Source organism: Pelobates fuscus, chromosome 1 (assembly GCF_036172605.1).
Source record: "Pelobates fuscus isolate aPelFus1 chromosome 1, aPelFus1.pri, whole genome shotgun sequence".
Lineage (NCBI taxonomy): Eukaryota > Metazoa > Chordata > Amphibia > Anura > Pelobatidae > Pelobates > Pelobates fuscus.
The window spans coordinates 498,362,220-498,382,812 of NC_086317.1; positions in this window are offsets into that span (position 1 = coordinate 498,362,220).

The following is a 20,593-nucleotide window of genomic DNA, read 5'->3' on the forward strand; positions in this document are numbered from 1 at the left end:
TCTCTGTGCTGGAGAAGTAATCCAATTATCTCCAGCACAGAGACAGACTCCATTAAGCACATGGGGACACAAAGACAGTAAAACACTTTAAAATACATAAATTCACCTTTTACACATAACACACAGACATTTCACCTATCCCCAGATAGCTGGGATCTGCACGCACAAAACTACCGAATAGCGCGCAGATCCTACTCACACAGTACAATTGCCATGGAGCTAAAGTCTTTCCCATAGTCTTTCATTATGAATAGGCTCCATGGTATAGCTATCTGGGGTATCACATTCCCATAAAGTCTGGTCCATAGTCCAAAGGCAAGAGGCGGGCAATCGGCCCCCTCCAAGGACACATGGCGAGGTCGGTTTCGCCACAATCCCAAAAAGTCCCAATATGTCCATCGATGATTTTAAAAGGGCCCGTTGCAGCAATATAAAGTACAATATGCCCCAAATAACCCAGGGGCCATAGTCAGCAGGTAAGAGGCTAGCAAACAGGCTTCTCCAGGGCCCAGTGGCGAGGTTGGTTTCGCCACAGACACACACTATAATACATAGATACACACTATAATACATAGATACACACTATAATACATAGATACATACTATAACACATAGATACACACTATAACCCATAGATACACACTATAACCCATAGATACACACTATAATACATAGATACACACTATAATACATAGATACACACTATAATACATAGATACACACTATAATACATAGATACACACTATAATACATAGATACATACTATAACACATAGATACACACTATAACCCATAGATACACACTATAACCCATAGATACACACTATAATACATAGATACACACTATAATACATAGATACACACTATAATACATAGATACATACTATAACACATAGATACATACTATAATACATAAATACACACTATAATACATAGATACACACTATAATACATAGATACATACTATAACACATAGATACACACTATAATACATAGACACACACTATAACCCATAGATACACACTATAACCCATAGATACACACTATAACCCATAGACACACACTATAACCCATAGATACACACTATAATACATAGATACACACTATAATACATAGATACACACTATAATACATAGACACACACTATAACACATAGACACACACTATAACACATAGATACACACTATAATACATAGATACATACTATAACCCATAGATACACACTATAATACATAGATAAACACTATAATACATAGACACACAATATAATACATAGACACACACTATAACACATAGACACACACTATAACCCATAGATACAAACTATAATACATTGATACACACTATAACACATAGATACATACTATAACACATAGATACACACTATAATACATAGATACACACTATAATACATAGATACACACTATAACACATATATACACACTATAATACATAGATACACACTATAATACATAGATACACACTATAACCCATAGATACACACTATAATACATAGATAAACACTATAATACATAGACACACACTATAACACATAGACACACACTATAACACATAGATACAAACTATAATACATAGATACACACTATAATACATAGATGCACACTATAATACATAGATACACACTATAACCCATAGATACACACTATAATACATAGATGCACACTATAATACATAGGCACACACTATAACACATAGACACACACTATAACACATAGATACAAACTATAATACATAGATACACACTATAATACATAGATACACACTATAACACATAGACACACACTATAACACATAGACACACACTATAATACATAGATACACACTATAATACATAGATACACACTATAATACATAGATACACACTATAATACATAGATACACACTATAACACATAGACACACACTATAACACATAGATACAAACTATAATACATAGATACACACTATAATACATAGACACACTATAATACATAGATACACACTATAATACATAGATACACACTATAACACATAGATACACACTATAATACATAGACAAACACTATAACACATAGATACACACTATAATACATAGACAAACACTATAATACATAGACACACACTATAACACATAGACACACACTATAACACATAGATACAAACTATAATACATTGATACACACTATAACACATTGATACACACTATAACACATAGATACATACTATAACACATAGATACACACTATAATACATAGATACACACTATACCACATAGACACACACTATAATACATAGATACATACTATAACACATAGATACACACTATAATACATAGATACACACTATAATACATAGATACACACTATAATACATAGATACACACTATAACCCATAGACACACACTATAACACATAGATACACACTATAATACATAGATACACACTATAATACATAGACACACACTATAACACATAGATACACAATATAATACATAGATACATACTATAATACATAGATACACACTATAATACATAGATACACACTATAATACATAGATACACACTATAATACATAGATACACACTATAATACATAGATACACACTATAATACATATACACACACTATAACACATAGATACACACTATAATACATAGATACACACTATAATACATAGATACACACTATAATACATAGATACATACTATAACACATAGATACACACTATAATACATAGATACACACTATAATACATAGATACACACTATAACACATAGATACACACTATAATACATAGATACATACTATAACACATAGACACACACTATAATACATAGATACATACTATAACACATAGATACACACTATAACACATAGATACACACTATAATACATAGATACATACTATAACACATAGATACACACTATAATACATAGATACATACTATAATACATAGATACACACTATAATACATAGATACACACTATAATACATAGATACATACTATAATACATAGATACATACTATAACACATAGATACACACTATAATACATAGATACACACTATAATACATAGATACACACTATAACACATAGATACACACTATAATACATTGATACACACTATAACACATAGATACATACTATAACACATTGATACACACTATAATACATAGATACACACTATAACACATAGATATACACTATTGATGTGGGATTATTTAAAAATCCTTATTGTACTTGTATTGAATTATTGCACTAACTCCATTTTAACTTTATACTGTGACAATCCTCCATTTTGTCCTCCTAACCTGACTTCTTCAATCCTCCATTTTGTCCTCATAACCTAACTTGTTCATTTTAAAACTACCTTACATGACAGAATTTCCCAGCACATGTAATACAATAGACAAAGACTGTATTTTCTATAAAGACATGATTAACACAGGAATTGCTGACTTTTCCTTAAAACTTGCAACATAGTATAATTTGAAGGCCATGAGAACACAGTAGTAATGAAATGTTCTATTCATAAGAGACCTTGCACCTGGTCACGAGGCCTGAGATCACCGACCGTGTAAAATGACGCTCAAGACCCCTTTGTCCCCACCCGTGTCCAGAACAATCCCACCTCTTGGTGGGTGGACACGGGACTAACCACTTAGCTTTTGAGCCAATTAATAATATTGATAGGTGGACACTAATCCCGACACTTAACAATTAATCCAATTAATGATGTTTATTTGCTGATATTCTAATAATCAATGATGACGTAAAATGTCTCTTAAAAGGGCCTGCGCGTCCGCTTTTTAATCACTTGCCAATAAATTTTCTCGAAGTTATTTTAACCTGAACCTTGTGTGTCAGACTTAATTACTTCAGCGTATATACGCAATTTAATTTTATTGATTTGGACAGGAACAGATAGACATTTAAACATTTTGGTTTACTGCTAAAAAGTACCATAACAACTTTGGCGCCCAACGTGGGGCATCGGGCTATGTCCGGCCGGTGAGCCGTCCTAAGGAAGACAAGGGTGGACGGAGGAATCCAGGGGGAAGGAAAGGAGATTGATCACCTCCAGGTACACGGTAGAGACTTCTGCAGAGCCACCGGTATGTTCCGGCCCCTTTGATTGACCCGTCCACGTGTCTGTGACTGCTTCCCGGGAGGACATCAAAGACAGGAAATATCTTGCCCGGTGCCTCGTTACTCACTTGTTTACCTGCATTTTAGTCTATCTGTTGCCTGGGTGTGTTTGAATTGTTTGCCTGTTTCCCCATTTTGAGATAAAGGGGGGGTGGACCTGCAGGGGATTTGCCTGGGGTTCTGTCTTGCTTGTTTTCCCCTTTTTGGGATAAAGGGGGGTGGACCTGAGGGGACTTGCCTGGGTCTTCAGTATATCTGTCTATCTGTTTGTATTTTGCCCCTTTTGGGATAAAGGGGGGGTGGACCTGAGGGGATTTGCCTGGGTCTTCTGTTGCCTGTTTTACTCCTTTTAGGAACCACGGTGCTGTGGTTGTAGGGAAAAAGGGGGGTTGACCTGTGGATGTGTTCCTGGGGGTCATCTTTTCCTGTTTAACTCTTTTAGGAGCCTCGTGGCTGGGGCTGTAGGGAAAAAGAGGTGTGTTGGATCTGTGGAGATTGTGTAGACTCATAGTTTCCTGGGGATCCTTCTTGTGTCACTTTGATAGCCTAGCTAGCTTCTCTGTGCACGTTACTCTGCTTGCAGAGTGGTGGTACCCTCCAGCTTTGAGCGCTGAGCTGGAGCCATTCCAATTTTTTTATTTGTGGTGGATGAATTCGGGCAGGCATTGCTGTTTTCATCGCCACGGAGTAGTGAGACTTATAAAGTGGGTTTTTATAGGGGCACTACGAGGGTGAGGGTAGCGCAGACACTATTAGTGGGCTGCTGTGTCGAGGGAGGCTGGCGGAACTCGGACCGGTGTCAGTTGTTTTCCGCGGCTGCAGGTAGTGGAGACACTACGGGATTGAGGGAGGTGACTTTGGAGTAAGCACACGAGTAAAGGAAAGGAATTACTGTTGATTTCATTTGAACTGTGATGCATGCACTGTATTTCAACTGTATTGTTGTCTTGTTTGTTTAATGAGGAGTCTCATGAACTCCTGTGTCTGTCTCTAAGGATTTTTCCTTGCCTTTCATCTTTTCTACACTTTCTATATTATTATACTATCCACTCCCATTCCCCTTAAAAGAGAAGTGATTGGTCACACACTTCTCACCTCGCTCCAATCCGTGTCTACCACCCCGGGTAGGCGGATTCAGTGACTGGTCTACGTTTTGGGAAGACGCACCTGAGAAAGTCCCATGGTTCTCGGGTGGCAGTCGAGCATTGTAGACGTTCCTGTTCAATTTTCCTTCTCTCTCTCTATATCTAGGACGCTGGTATAGGGGTAAAGGGACTATGGGACAGGATTTAGATAAGCCCAGCAAGGGCTGGTTAGCATGTGATTTAGTAGAGAACAGAGAGGGTGAAGAGATGGTTAAAGGTGTTGAGAAGATTGCAAAAGTATGTAAAATTGCTGTACCGACATGTGGAAGATTGCAACCAGAAAGTTGGCGCAAGTTACTGGCAGAAATGAAAGGCAAGCTTACAGATAATGGTTTATTAAAGACTGCTGAAGCATGGTACAGAGTAGCGAAGGCTATTCAGTTAGAAGGTTGGGTTGAGGAAGAGATAAATCACAAAGGTGTGAAATTGTTTGTGTATCATAAGAATTGTGTTGCTGGGGTTTACCCTCAGCCGGCGCCCCAAAATGGCGCCCAGGGGATGTCTATCCCCAAGGTTCAGTCAGCAATAGGTGATAGCCAGCTGACTATGTTCCCCACTCCCAATCCTCCCGAATCCCATCCCATCACCTCCCCTGTCTGCCCGGTCCTGAATTCTGACGGATCTTTCTTTACCCCTTCCCCTTCTCTAACAGTCCCATCATCCTCATCCATCCCCACGCTCCCTTCCATGCCTAATCCTAACATCTCATCTGCCATTTCCTCCCTGCAATCCCTCTCCATGGCTAATCCCCTCCCGTCAGCATCCGCCCAACTAACTACCCCTCCCTCCCTTGCTCCGACTCCTCCTTCTGCACCCATCCCTACCAATCCCGTCCTGTCTCCTCCCATAACCAGCTCCGCCCCAGTCCAATATCCTACCTCCTTAAATGTACCTACCCACCCTACTCTTCTGCCCTCCCCTGCCTGGCCCTACCCCTTCCCATATCCCATGGCCCTGCCCTACCCCGGTTACCCTCCCTTTCCCCAAGCCACTCCCCAGGTTCCGGTCATGCCCAGTCCGGCTCAGTCTGCCCCGGAAGTGCCCATATCAAACATGGCCGCCACTTCTTCCCTTAATCCTAATGCAACTCCTTTCCCCGCCTCCAATATGGCGGCCCCCAGTTCAGCCCTGATGCCGGTAATCCCCGGTGACTACCTGTCCCCAGGTTATGACTCGCTAGCCACCCCTGCATCTGGGGCTCTTTCCCAACCCCCGATCCTTTCACCTCACGCGGGCCCTGCACCGCGTAAGAGAGCCAATATCATAGAATTCGATGACGAAGAGGAGGACAGGGTGTCCCATGTCTCATCGGAGGTTGCTGCGGGAGCCTCAGCTCATCGTTCTATCGATGACCCCTTCGGCCACAAGGGTCGGGGAGAACGGGCCCCTCCTAAATATGTTGCTTTCAACCCCACTCAAGCTAGTGCTCTAATGAAATCACTCCCTGACCCAGAAAAGCAGCCTATGCCCTTCTACCGAGGGATAGTTCAAATTCAAAAGACTTATTCCGCCGCATGGCGTGATCTACTCAGCATTTGTGCTATTAAAGCAGGGGATGCATATTGGCCAAGCATGGCCCGTCACCTCAGTACAGATTTGCTTTCCAGTGATGTTGATTACCCCTCCGGGGTAACCTTTTGCACCCAATTAAGAGAATGGGCTAAGGACAAACTTGCAGATCAGGCTGCTGGCCTTACTGATGTTATTCAAGATAAAGGAGAATCAGTGGAAAGGTTTCACGCAAGACTGTATCAAATGTTTACAGATTTGGGGTTTGATCTTACTGACAAGATTCATTCACAAATGCTGTCAGATGCGTTTGTCCAAGGTGTTAAAGACTCTATACGCAAGGGAATCATTGCTGCCCGCCCAGAATATAAGGTTGTTCCTCTGGATACCCTGCTCTTAGTTGCCAGAGGGTTAGAATCTGCTCAGACCCCAAGAAGACCCACCTCAGCTCCTCTCATGGTCTCCCGCTCTACCCCTGTTCCCAAGGGCGTCCGACCGGAGGATGGCCATTGCTTTAATTGTAAGGCTAAGGGACATTTTAAAAGTGATTGCCCAGAACCCAAGAGAGAGCCAAGAAAGCCATCCAGGCCTGCCCCGGCCCCCAAGGCCGAGAAAGAGGTTCCGATAATTGAGGAACCCGATGATTAGGAAATTGGCAAGCCTGTGTCTGTAACCCCTGTAATGGCAGTGTCTACAGGGGATAAGGGGGGGCCACTTGCCACAGTGACTTTGCCCATTGAAGGCCACCCTACCACATTTCTGGTTGACACAGGTGCAGCCCGTAGTGTTCTGCGAGAACAAGACCTGCCAGACCCATCCTTCCTGTCCAATATTGATGTTTCTTGTGTTGGAGTGGATGGCCAGCCAAGGCATAGCCCTCTAACAACTCCACTACGAGTTGGATCTAGCCTTCTTGCTCGCTTTGTGGTATCCTCCACATGCCCAATTAACCTGTTAGGTGCTGATGTTCTCTCACGCCTACAAGCATCCATCACCTTTACCCCAGACGGTCAGGTAGAAATGTCTACACCCCTATCTGAATCAGACACCTCAGCCTTGTGCTCATTGCCTCTGATGCTGCATTTAGAAAAGCCCCGTGAGAAAGCAGCAGAATTAAGGTCCAATTTCCCAGAGGTATTAAAAACACAGGTGCCTGCCAAGTTATGGTCCTCAGGCCCAGAGGACATAGGTCACCTAAATGTTCCCCCTGTGGTGGTAAAGCTTATCCCAGGGGCTAAGTTACCAAGAAAACCACAATATCCTTTAAAACCAGCACAGGCTGCAGCCATTTCTACCCAGATGAAGGCACTCTTGGAGAAGGGTGCCTTGGTAAAATGTAAATCTGAATGCAATACCCCGCTATTTCCTGTGAAAAAGAAAACTCCCAAAGGTGAGCCAGAGAAGTACAGGATGGTTCAGGATCTCCGTGCCGTCAATGAAGCCACTGTCCTGGACACCCCTCTTGTACCAATTTCCCATACTCTGCTCTCTGGAGTCCCACCATCTGCAAAATTTTTCACAGTCATTGACCTAGCAAATGCCTTTTTCAGTGTCCCACTGGACCCATCCTGCCAATACCTGTTTGCTTTCACCCATGAGATGCAACAGTATACCTGGACTGTCATGCCCCAAGGGGCACAAAATTCTCCAAGTCAATTTGCAAAGGCCATGGCCACCATCCTTGACCCATGGCAAGCTGAGCACCCAGAAGTTGTTCTGCTCCAGTATGTGGATGATTTGCTGCTCTGTGGAGATGATATACCCACTACTGAAAAGTGCTCAATTAGTCTTCTTTGTTATTTGGCAGAACAAGGATGCAAAGCTTCGCTCATCAAGCTACAATTCTGCCAACCCTCAGTAGTTTTCCTTGGACATTGCCTATCTCAAGGTACCAGGCATCTTACTCGGGACCGGGTAAGAGCTGTACTGGATATTCCAACTCCAAGGACTTCAAAATCTCTCCATGCCTTCCTAGGCCTCATTTCCTATTGCAGAGCATGGATCCCAGAAGCCTCCCTGCTCATGCAACCTCTCTATGACGCACTTAAGTCTGACCCTTTCTGTTTGTCTAATGAAGCTCTGGACAATTTCAATGCTCTCAAACGTGCCATTGCTTCTGCTCCTGCCTTGGGCCTACCTGACTACTCCAAACCTTTCAAATTATTTGTCTCTGAAAGACAAGGCCACGCAACAGGAGTTCTCACCCAAACTAATGACTTAAGAGGCCGCCAGAGGCCTATTGGATATTTCTCATGTCAACTGGACATTGTGGCCAGAGGGACTCCTTCCTGTCTCAGGGCTGTTTTTGCTGCAAGAGAGCTCATAGAAAGAACCTCAGACCTGGTCCTTGGCCACCCTCTGGTTGTTTTGGCCCCTCATGACATTTCTGCCATCATCAACCAAGTCCAGCTCAAGCACGTGTCTCCAGCCAGACACCTACGCCTCCAGTGCCATCTTCTTCTACCTGACAACATTTCCATCCAAAGATGTCAAGTTCTTAACCCATCCACTCTTCTTCCACTCCCTGAGGGGGGTATCTATTATGGATTTATCACGGATGAAACCTACATTTACCTGCTTTGTGGATGTATCAAGAAAGTCATGTGTAACGGATCACCTGGCACCCCGACTTGGTACCTCCGTTAATGGATGCTCCTAGTGCTTCCTGAGGACTCCAAGCACTCTGGCAGACACCATAATCACCGAATCCGAGAAACCTTTAAATTCTCCCAAGCGTATGAATGCTGTAGACCATTGAATAGGAACCATACGAATAGGCCTGTACTCCTAGCAGTCAACTGGAACAGCATACAATCAATCCTTCCCCCAATAATGAGACGACACATCACTTTGAGGTTAAAACAGGAACTCTGGACTGGCTCATCCAGCCTGGCTTTTATTACACTAATCCACATACAGGCCACACCCAGGGGGAGGCATAAAATAACCAATCACATACATGGTTCAGCCCACACATCCCCTCCCCTCAGATAACATTAAACTCAATTATCCGGTACACTTTTTCAGCCCAGTTCTGGATGTACCCCAAAACCCGGGGGTACACCTTTAAATCCAGCATCGCTGGATAGCCCTTATTCAGGGGGACAACATATCCAAAATTCAAGTAATTCGGATGAATGGTTCGTGAGATATGGGGTTCCAAAGATTTGACCGACCGCATGGGTAAAGTATCCGAAAACAGTTCCATGCATTTTGGCCCTGCGGTCGGTCACAAACAAGGGAATGAAAACAGGCGAATTGCCTGTGTTATAGAGCCTGGAGAGGGTTTGAATGAATTCCCTTGTTTGAGGGGTTCTTTCTACCGAACGGCGGGCCATTCGGTAGTTTTTATACGAATTTCTGGAAGTATGGAGGTCTCAGCGGTGTTTGCCTAGTCAAGTGTCCGATTTTAGTTCCAGACACTCGACGGCAAAACACCGCTGTTCGGTAGTTTAAGATGGCCGCCGCCACGTGTTTGTTTCCCGAATGGCGGCCACCCAGAGGACAAAGAATACATTACACTGATTGCCAATTACCAGTTTGCAACATTGTTGCAAACTGTAATTGGAGGCACACTTATTCCTGGGTGGTCTGGTTGTTCGGTAGTTTCACTCAATATAATGAATGGAGTGATTCTACCGAACAATCAGGTGAATGCTGCATACATATCCCAGGTTAAGCTTAACACACAAATACACATATAATATTACAGGCAGTACACTTGAATATGTAGCACAGTCTTAAAGGGACAGTAGTCCCAAAAGTCCCAATATGTCCATAGATGCTGTTAAAAGGGCCAGTAGCAGCAATATACAGTACAATATGCCCCAAATAACCCAGGGGCCATAGTCAGTAGGTAGGAGGCTAGCAAACAGGCTTCTCCAGGGCCCAGTGGCGAGGTTGGTTTCGCCACATTTCTCCCCTTTTCCCAACATACTAACAGGGTACCTGACCTCTTGCCGGTCAGTGCCCTTGTTAGTCCAGCAGCCCACCCACAAAACAGAAACAGCAGTACAGTCCACCCACAATGAATGGTTACTACACCTGAGTAATGGAAAAACTTGTCCAGGTCCAGGTGCCTCACCCCGGCTGTGTGGGGGACTGGTAGGCTGTTTTGGTGGGTTGCTGAGTGGGCAGAGACCAGCGGTACTCTGCCCTGGTGCCAGCACTACTACAGGAGTAGTCTGGTTGGAGCCTGGTTGCTGGAGACCGACTGTCTCCCCTTTAGCTGCGCAGCTCTGCTGCTGGAGACCGACTGTCTCCCCTTGAGTTACACCGCTCTGCTGCTGGAGACCGACTGTCTCCCCTTGAGTTACACAGCTCTGCTGCTGGAGACCGACTGTCTCCCCTTTGGCTAAACAGCCCTGTTGTGGGGGGGCAGGACCGACCGTCCCTACCCCCTGTGCTGGAAGTGCAGAGACCACGGTCCCATCTGCACAGGTGTGGGGCTTACAGTCTCCCCCTGGTACATTAAGCTGCCGCTGGGGAGAGGTGGTAACCAGCTCCTCTCCCATTAGAACACTCTGCCCATTGATGCTCCGCCGCTGGGGAGAGGTGGTAACAATCTCCTCTCCCATTAGAACACTCTGCCCATTGATGATCTGCCGCTGGGGAGAGGAGGTAACAATCTCCTCTCCCATGCCTACTTTCAGTCTTTGTGGAGGGAGACCGACTGTCTCTCCTCCCAATTCAGTGTCCTGCTGCTGGGGAACGGAGACTGGGCTCTCTATTCCCAAAAAATCACGCTGCTGCTGGGGGGTAGGACCAACTACCTCTGCCCCCTGTAACTCAGCCTGCCGCTGGGGAGGGAGGACGCTGCTCTCCTCTCCCTGCACTTCACACTGCCTTCCCGGCATATCACTCTGCTGCTGGGGGGTAGGACCAACTACCTCTGTCCCCTGTAACTCAGCCTGCCGCTGGGGAATGGAGACTGGGCTCCCAATTCCCTGCAATTCACACTGCCGCTGGGGAATGGAGACTGGGCTCCCAATTCCCAACAAATCACACTGCCGCTGGGGAGGGAGGACGGCCCCTTCAGCTCCCTGTAACTTGGGCGCAGAGACCACGGTCCCATCTGCGCTGGTGAGGGGTTTACTGTCTCCCCTTGGTGGGTTAGGTTGTCGGTGGGGTGAGGGGGTAACAAACTCCTCTCCCTTACACACCTTCAACCGCTGGGGAGAGGGGATAACAGGCTCCTCTCCCTGCACTGTAGACTGCCGCTGGGGAGCAAGAACGGCACTTTCAGCTCCCTGTAACGCACACTGCCGCTGGGGATCTGGGCCGACTGCCCAGCATCCCTGTAGGGCCGGTAGAGAGACCGCAGTCCCATCTCCACCTGCCATCTGTGGGTCTTCCCAGGACCAATCCGTGAGGCCCCTCAACATTTGTGAGTAAGGGCCACCTGCTTCCCCACCTGGCAACTCTGGCTGCTGCTGGGGATCTGGGCCGGCTGCCCAGCATCCCGGTGGGCCCGGTGGAGAGACCTTGGTCCCATCTCTACCTGCCTGTTGTGGTTCCTCACAGGACCAGTCTATGAGGACCCCCACTTTGGGTTCCTCCCGCCGCCTCAGGGAAAGACGGCTAACCTCCTCGGATGCAGCCTCTACTCGGCTGCTGTAACGCTCCTGCTGCTGAGCATACTCCCTCTCTTTCGCCAACCTGAATTCTCGGTCCAGCCTTGTGTTTCGCTCGGCCATGACCTGGTTCCAGATCACCCGGCGTGTCTCCATGGGTATATCATCCCCATACTCGGCCACTCGCTGCCTCACCTCGGCCAGCCAATCATCTCCAGAGCCAGAACCTTCCATACTAGTCTGCTCCCAGGGGCGCTGCACGACTGCTCGCGTTGCCCTCAATTTGTAAATCCAAACGTACTGTGTCTCCGAGCTGCTTTACCTCGCACTAGGACGCCATCCCACCGCTTGCCACCAATGTAACGGATCACCTGGCACCCCGACTTGGTACCTCCGTTAATGGATGCTCCTAGTGCTTCCTGAGGACTCCAAGCACTCTGGCAGACACCATAATCACCGAATCCGAGAAACCTTTAAATTCTCCCAAGCGTATGAATGCTGTAGACCATTGAATAGGAACCATACGAATAGGCCTGTACTCCTAGCAGTCAACTGGAACAGCATACAATCAATCCTTCCCCCAATAATGAGACGACACATCACTTTGAGGTTAAAACAGGAACTCTGGACTGGCTCATCCAGCCTGGCTTTTATTACACTAATCCACATACAGGCCACACCCAGGGGGAGGCATAAAATAACCAATCACATACATGGTTCAGCCCACACATCCCCTCCCCTCAGATAACATTAAACTCAATTATCCGGTACACTTTTTCAGCCCAGTTCTGGATGTACCCCAAAACCCGGGGGTACACCTGTAAATCCAGCATTGCTGGATAGCCCTTATTCAGGGGGACAACATATCCAAAATTCAAGTAATTCGGATGAATGGTTCGTGAGATATGGGGTTCCAAAGATTTGACCGACCGCATGGGTAAAGTATCCGAAAACAGTTCCATGCATTTTGGCCCTGCGGTCGGTCACAAACAAGGGAATGAAAACAGGCGAATTGCCTGTGTTATAGAGCCTGGAGAGGGTTTGAATGAATTCCCTTGTTTGAGGGGTTCTTTCTACCGAACGGAGGGCCATTCGGTAGTTTTTATACGAATTTCTGGAAGTATGGAGGTCTCAGCGGTGTTTGCCTAGTCAAGTGTCCGATTTTAGTTCCAGACACTCGACGGCAAAACACCGCTGTTCGGTAGTTTAAGATGGCCGCCGCCACGTGTTTGTTTCCCGAATGGCGGCCACCCAGAGGACAAAGAATACATTACACTGATTGCCAATTACCAGTTTGCAACATTGTTGCAAACTGTAATTGGAGGCACACTTATTCCTGGGTGGTCTGGTTGTTCGGTAGTTTCACTCAATATAATGAATGGAGTGATTCTACCGAACAATCAGGTGAATGCTGCATACATATCCCAGGTTAAGCTTAACACACAAATACACATATAATATTACAGGCAGTACACTAGAATATGTAGCACAGTCTTAAAGGGACAGTAGTCCCAAAAGTCCCAATATGTCCATAGATGCTGTTAAAAGGGCCAGTAGCAGCAATATACAGTACAATATGCCCCAAATAACCCAGGGGCCATAGTCAGTAGGTAGGAGGCTAGCAAACAGGCTTCTCCAGGGCCCAGTGGCGAGGTTGGTTTCGCCACATCATGCATCCACATTTGACATTTTATGAAGATGAGAAGCCTCTCTGTGAAGGCCCAGATTACGCCTTCTGTACCATGTGGTACAAACCAAACATTACTCCCGAACCTTGCTATGAAGATGAGCTTTACCACTGGACTGATGTGAAGCTCACTGCTCAAGATTTCTATTGTGACTCTGAAGGCAATAGCATGGTCTTGGTCCAACTACCTCAACAACTTAACTACCTCTACCGCCATTGGGATACTGCTATCCCACATATTCCTGTTACCAAATTGAAGACAAGGTCATGGAATGATCTTGGGCCCATGGCAAAGTTATGGGCCACCATGGATGAAGAAAATGGTATTGTCAAATACCCAACAACTGACCTTCTGGAAGCATGGCCACGCCACTTCCTAGAAAAAAGAATTTCAAGATCTGGTCATAGTGAATGATTATGACCCCGAAACACCTCATGACTGTTTTGAACAGATGAAAATGGAGACAGTGCACCTACCAACTGTGCATGAGAATCCATTACTAGATCCAGATTTTACCCTGTTTGTGGACGGCTCAAGATATGCTGATGAAGAAGGAAGATATCATACAGGATATGCCATAACCACAACAGATGAAGTTATCAAATCATCATCCTTACCGCCAGCAATGTCTGCGCAAGAAGCTGAATTACAGGCTCTGACTTCAGCATGCAAAATTTCCGAAGGAAAACGTGCCAACATCTATACAGATTCAAGATATGCTCTGGGCGTGGCACATGACTTCGGCCTAATTTGGAAGACAAGAGGATTTCTTACCACCGCCGGTACACCAGTCAAGCATAGTACTGCAATCAAGGAGCTAATGGATGCCCTCCTACTCCCTAAAGAAGTGGCCGTTTTGAAGGTAAAGGCCCATGGGAAATTGGATACAGATGAAGCAAAGGGCAACCATTTGGCTGATCAGGCTGCTAAGCTAGCAGCCAGGGATCTGCAGGAAGTGGATGAAGAAGTGTCCGGACAAGAAGAAGAAGAAGTCCCTATTTTTGCTCTGCAAACTCTTCCTACTGATTTGCGAATTTTGCGAGAACAGCAAGCTGCAGTCACTCCTGAAGAAATCCAGAAATGGAAAAAGAAAGGAGCTGTCCAAAAGGACGGAGTATATTACAACAACTTCAAATTTTGTCTTCCAAAAAATTTATATCCAGCAGTTGTCCAATGGGCACATGGGCCTGCACACCTGTCAAAGGAATTGATGGCCGCCCTCATACAGAAGTATTATGAAGCACCCGGAATCACAACATTGATCAGCAGCTTCTGTAAGGCCTGTGTCATTTGTGCAAAATGCAATCCAGGAAGACCAATCAAGGTGCCTGCAAAACACCTGGCAAAGCCCATGTACCCCTTCCAGCGAATTCAAATTGACCACATCCAAATGCCCAAGAGTGGGCCCCATGAATATGCACTAGTCATAGTGGACATGTTCTCAGGATGGCCAGAGGCCTACCCAGTGGCCAATATCACTGCAAAAACAACCGCAAGACGCCTACTTACAGAGATAGTATGTAGGTTCGGACTCCCAGAAGTCATTGAAAGTGATCAAGGCCCAGCCTTTACAGCAACAGTGACTAAAGAAATTTGGACTGCTCTAGGGGTGACCCTAGCCTTCCACACCCCTTACCACCCACAAAGTAGTGGTAAAGTAGAGCGCATGAATGGCACTCTAAAAGCCAGAATGTTAAAAATGTCACAAGAAACGAAAATGCCCTGGCCAGAAAGCCTGTCAATAGCTTTATTTAGTGTTAGGCACACACCTAGAGGGAAGCATTCACTGTCCCCATATGAGATTCTATTTGGGACAGCACCCAGACTAGGTTGTTATTATCCGCAGCAGTTACAGCTCCAATCAGATGTTTTAGTAGATTATGTAACTGAACTTGCAAGTGCCTTGAACAAAATACATGCCCAAGTTTTCTCTTCAATTCCAGATCCCGAATTGGATACAGGTACCCATAACCTGCTTCCCGGAGATTGGGTCAAGAAATTTGTGCGGAAAAATACCCTGGAACCAAGATTTGACGGTCCATTCCAAGTTCTCCTGATTACCGCAACCTCCGTCAAACTGGCCGGTAGGCCAAATTGGATCCACGCTTCCCACTGCAAGAAATCTCCAGCCCCCGAGGAAGCAGATACCGCACAAGCATGTACCTCTGGTACACCTTCTCCTTAATTAGCCTCATAAAGGCCCAGCAAGTAGCCATCACCAAAGATATTAGTGGGTATACCTTCTGGTACAATTCATCATGCACCCATGTGGCTACTTACACCTTTGACTATTGTGATATTGTAGAATGCCCGTTCCCCACATCACAAATCCAGAGTATCTACAGAGATATCCCTCATTCAAAAGACCCATATGTTTGTGTAGTTGATAAGCAATGGGGGCACAATTGTAACCATTGGGGGGCGGCGGGATGGAATGCCGGGCCTGCCTGGGGTTACAAACCAAAAAGTGCCTTATCTAAAGTAGATGATCAAGGTAGATCCCTTCTCCAGAGAATGACTTTGAGAAAGCCTGGGGGGGGTACACCAATGAAATTAATCCTTAACATTGAGCATTCAAGCCCAACGGATGCAGACCAGTATGTGATGGGAATGTATTGGAAAAAGGGTTCCTACCGTAAATTAGGGCATTTCTTCCTAAAAGATATGTGCAACTCTTCTGAGTGGCAAGGGGCCACCCATATGGTCCCTAACCCATTAAAACCTCATATCCAGACCTTTCAAGACATGATGGCCATTGCTAACCCCACCTTTGAAGATACCATGGCCGCTGAAACAGGTTTTAATGATGTAAATTTATGGTTAGAATGGATGAAATATAATGCTAATAAGCATAATAAGACTGCATGCTATGTGTGTGGCGGTGCCCGGCCTCACCTGGGTACTGTACCTCTAATCCTGCCAGTAGATGTAGAGGAATGTGTTTTAAGCCTTTTTGCCTATCACTATGATTTTAACAGGTCCATATGTATTGCATGGACAAAGGAGTATCCTCTCCTAACCAAGGATGTCAAACCCCCAGATGGTATTACCGTGTATAAAGGTAATTACACTTGTTATGCTAATTATGATGGAATTGGTAAATTCTTGGGTAACTTCTCTAAGGGGTATTGTGCTACCTACAGAAGTGTCTCTATGAACTTGTTGCAGTTTCACACCAGGTCATTAGGGGATATCTACTGGTTGTGTGGGGATTTACAGCTAAGATCCAGAATGGACAAGGAGTGGTGGGGGGAGTGTACTTTGGCTAAAGCCATTATGCCTATACATATCATCTCTGACACACACCTCGTCACCCATGAGTCCAGGCACACTAAGGTTAAGCGTGACGCCCCAGTGAAAGGAAGTTTTGATCCTCATGTGTATATTGATGCCATTGGAGTGCCTAGGGGGGTGCCCAATGAGTTTAAAGCAAGAGATGAAGTTGCTGCAGGATTTGAATCACTTTTTGCCATAGTTACCACAAACAAGAATTTAAATTGGATAAATTACATTTATTATAATCAACAGCGTTTTGTTAATTATACCAGAGACGCCCTCCAGGGATTGGCCGAACAGTTGCAGGCCACATCCCAAATGGCTTTTCAGAATAGAATGGCCCTAGATATGATCTTAGCCGAAAAAGGAGGGGTTTGTAAAATTTTGCCCGACACCATGACATGTTGTACCTATATCCCAGAAAACACAGGCCCTAATGGTAAAGTTACATTAGCCATAGAGAAATTAAATGACCTGTCTGAAGAGTTAAAAAGGAATTCTGGGATAAAAGATCCCTGGGAAAGATGGTTTGGTTGGATGACAGGATGGCAAAAGGCTTTAATGCATATTGGTATGGCTATACTAATTTTTCTTTTTATCTTTGCTCTTCTCTTTTGTTGTATCCTCCCATGTCTGAGAAAATCCCTCATGAAGACTGTTGACCAAGCGGCACCCACTTTCACCCATCTCGAAGTTGATGACCAAGATTTCCAAGACATCAACTCACCCTGTCTGCCGCTGCAAACAATCCCTTTTGTTGATAAAGTGCAGGAATTCTAGGAAGGGACTAGCTTAGGGACAGCATCTGTCAGTGAATGGTAAAGGCCCCGTGTGGAGAAGTGGTGGGTTAGCTGCCATGGGACACCCATGGGTGTGAAGTGTTCGAGAGCCATACTGACGGATGAGTCAGCCTATCAGGGTCAGATCTAGGGACAGTCTTGCACTTTGCATTAACACCTAGCTAGCGGCCACGGGGTTTCTGTGCCTTTGGGTTAACACGTCTTCCTGGTACTAACTTAATAAAGTTTTATCTCTTAGAATCTAACATTTCATAGGGGGGACTGATGTGGGATTATTTAAAAATCCTTATTGTACTTGTATTGAATTATTGCACTAACTCCATTTTAACTTTATACTGTGACAATCCTCCATTTTGTCCTCCTAACCTGACTTCTTCAATCCTCCATTTTGTCCTCATAACCTAACTTGTTCATTTTAAAACTACCTTACATGACAGAATTTCCCAGCACATCTAATACAATAGACAAAGACTGTATTTTCTATAAAGACATGATTAACACAGGAATTGCTGACTTTTCCTTAAAACTTGCAACATAGTATAATTTGAAGGCCATGAGAACACAGTAGTAATGAAATGTTCTATTCATAAGAGACCTTGCACCTGGCCACGAGGCCTGAGATCACCGACCGTGTAAAATGACGCTCAAGACCCCCTTGTCCCCACCCGTGTCCAGAACAATCCCACCTCTTGGTGGGTGGACACGGGACTAACCACTTAGCTTTTGAGCCAATTAATAATATTGATAGGTGGACACTAATCCCGACACTTAAGAATTAATCCAATTAATGATGTTTATTTGCTGATATTCTAATAATCAATGATGACGTAAAATGTCTCTTAAAAGGGCCTGCGCGTCCGCTTTTTAATCACTTGCCAATAAATTTTCTCGAAGTTATTTTAACCTGAACCTTGTGTGTCAGACTTAATTACTTCAGCGTATATACGCAATTTAATTTTATTGATTTGGACAGGAACAGATAGACATTTAAACATTTTGATTTACTGCTAAAAAGTACCATAACACTATAATACATTGATACACACTATAATACATAGATACATACTATAATACATAGATACACACTATAATACATAGATACACACTATAATACATAGATACACACTATAATACATAGATACACACTATAATACATAGATACACACTATAATACATAGATACATACTATAATACATAGATACACACTATAATACATAGATACACACTATAACACATAGATACACACTATAATACATAGATACACACTATAACACATTGATACACACTATAATACATAGATACATACTATAATACATAGATACACACTATAATACATAGATACATACTATAACACATTGATACACACTATAATGCATAGATACAAACTATAACACATAGATACACACTATAATACATAGATACAAACTATAACACATAGATACACACTATAACACATAGATACACACTATAATACATAGCTACACACAATAATACATAGATACATACTATAATACATAGATACATACTATAATACATAGATTCACATTATAATACATAGATACAAACTATAATACATAGATACACACTATAATACATAGATACAAACTATAACACATAGATACATACTATAATACATAGATACACACTATAATACATAGATACACACTATAATACATAGATACACACTATAACCCATAGATACACACTATAATACATAGATACATACTATAATACATAGATACACACTATAATACATAGATACACACTATAATACATAGCTACACACAATAATACATAGATACATACTATAACACATAGATACACACTATAATACATAGATACATACTATAACACATAGATACACACTATAATACATAGATACACACTATAATACATAGATACATACTATAATACATAGATACAAACTATAATACATAGATACACACTATAATACATAGATACATACTATAATACATAGATACACACTATAATACATAGATACACACTATAATACATAGATACACACTATAACCCATAGATACACACTATAATACATAGATACATACTATAATACATAGATACACACTATAATACATAGATACATACTATAATACATAGATACACACTATAATACATAGATACACACTATAATACATAGCTACACACTATAATACATAGATACATACTATAACACATAGATACACACTATAATACATAGATACACACTATAATACATAGATACATACTATAATACATAGATACACACTATAATACATAGATACACACTATAACACATAGATACACACTATAATACATAGATACATACTATAACACATAGATACACACTATGACACATAGATACACACTATAATACATAGATACACACTATAATACATAGATACACACTATAATACATAGATACAAACTATAATACATAGATACACACTATAATACAT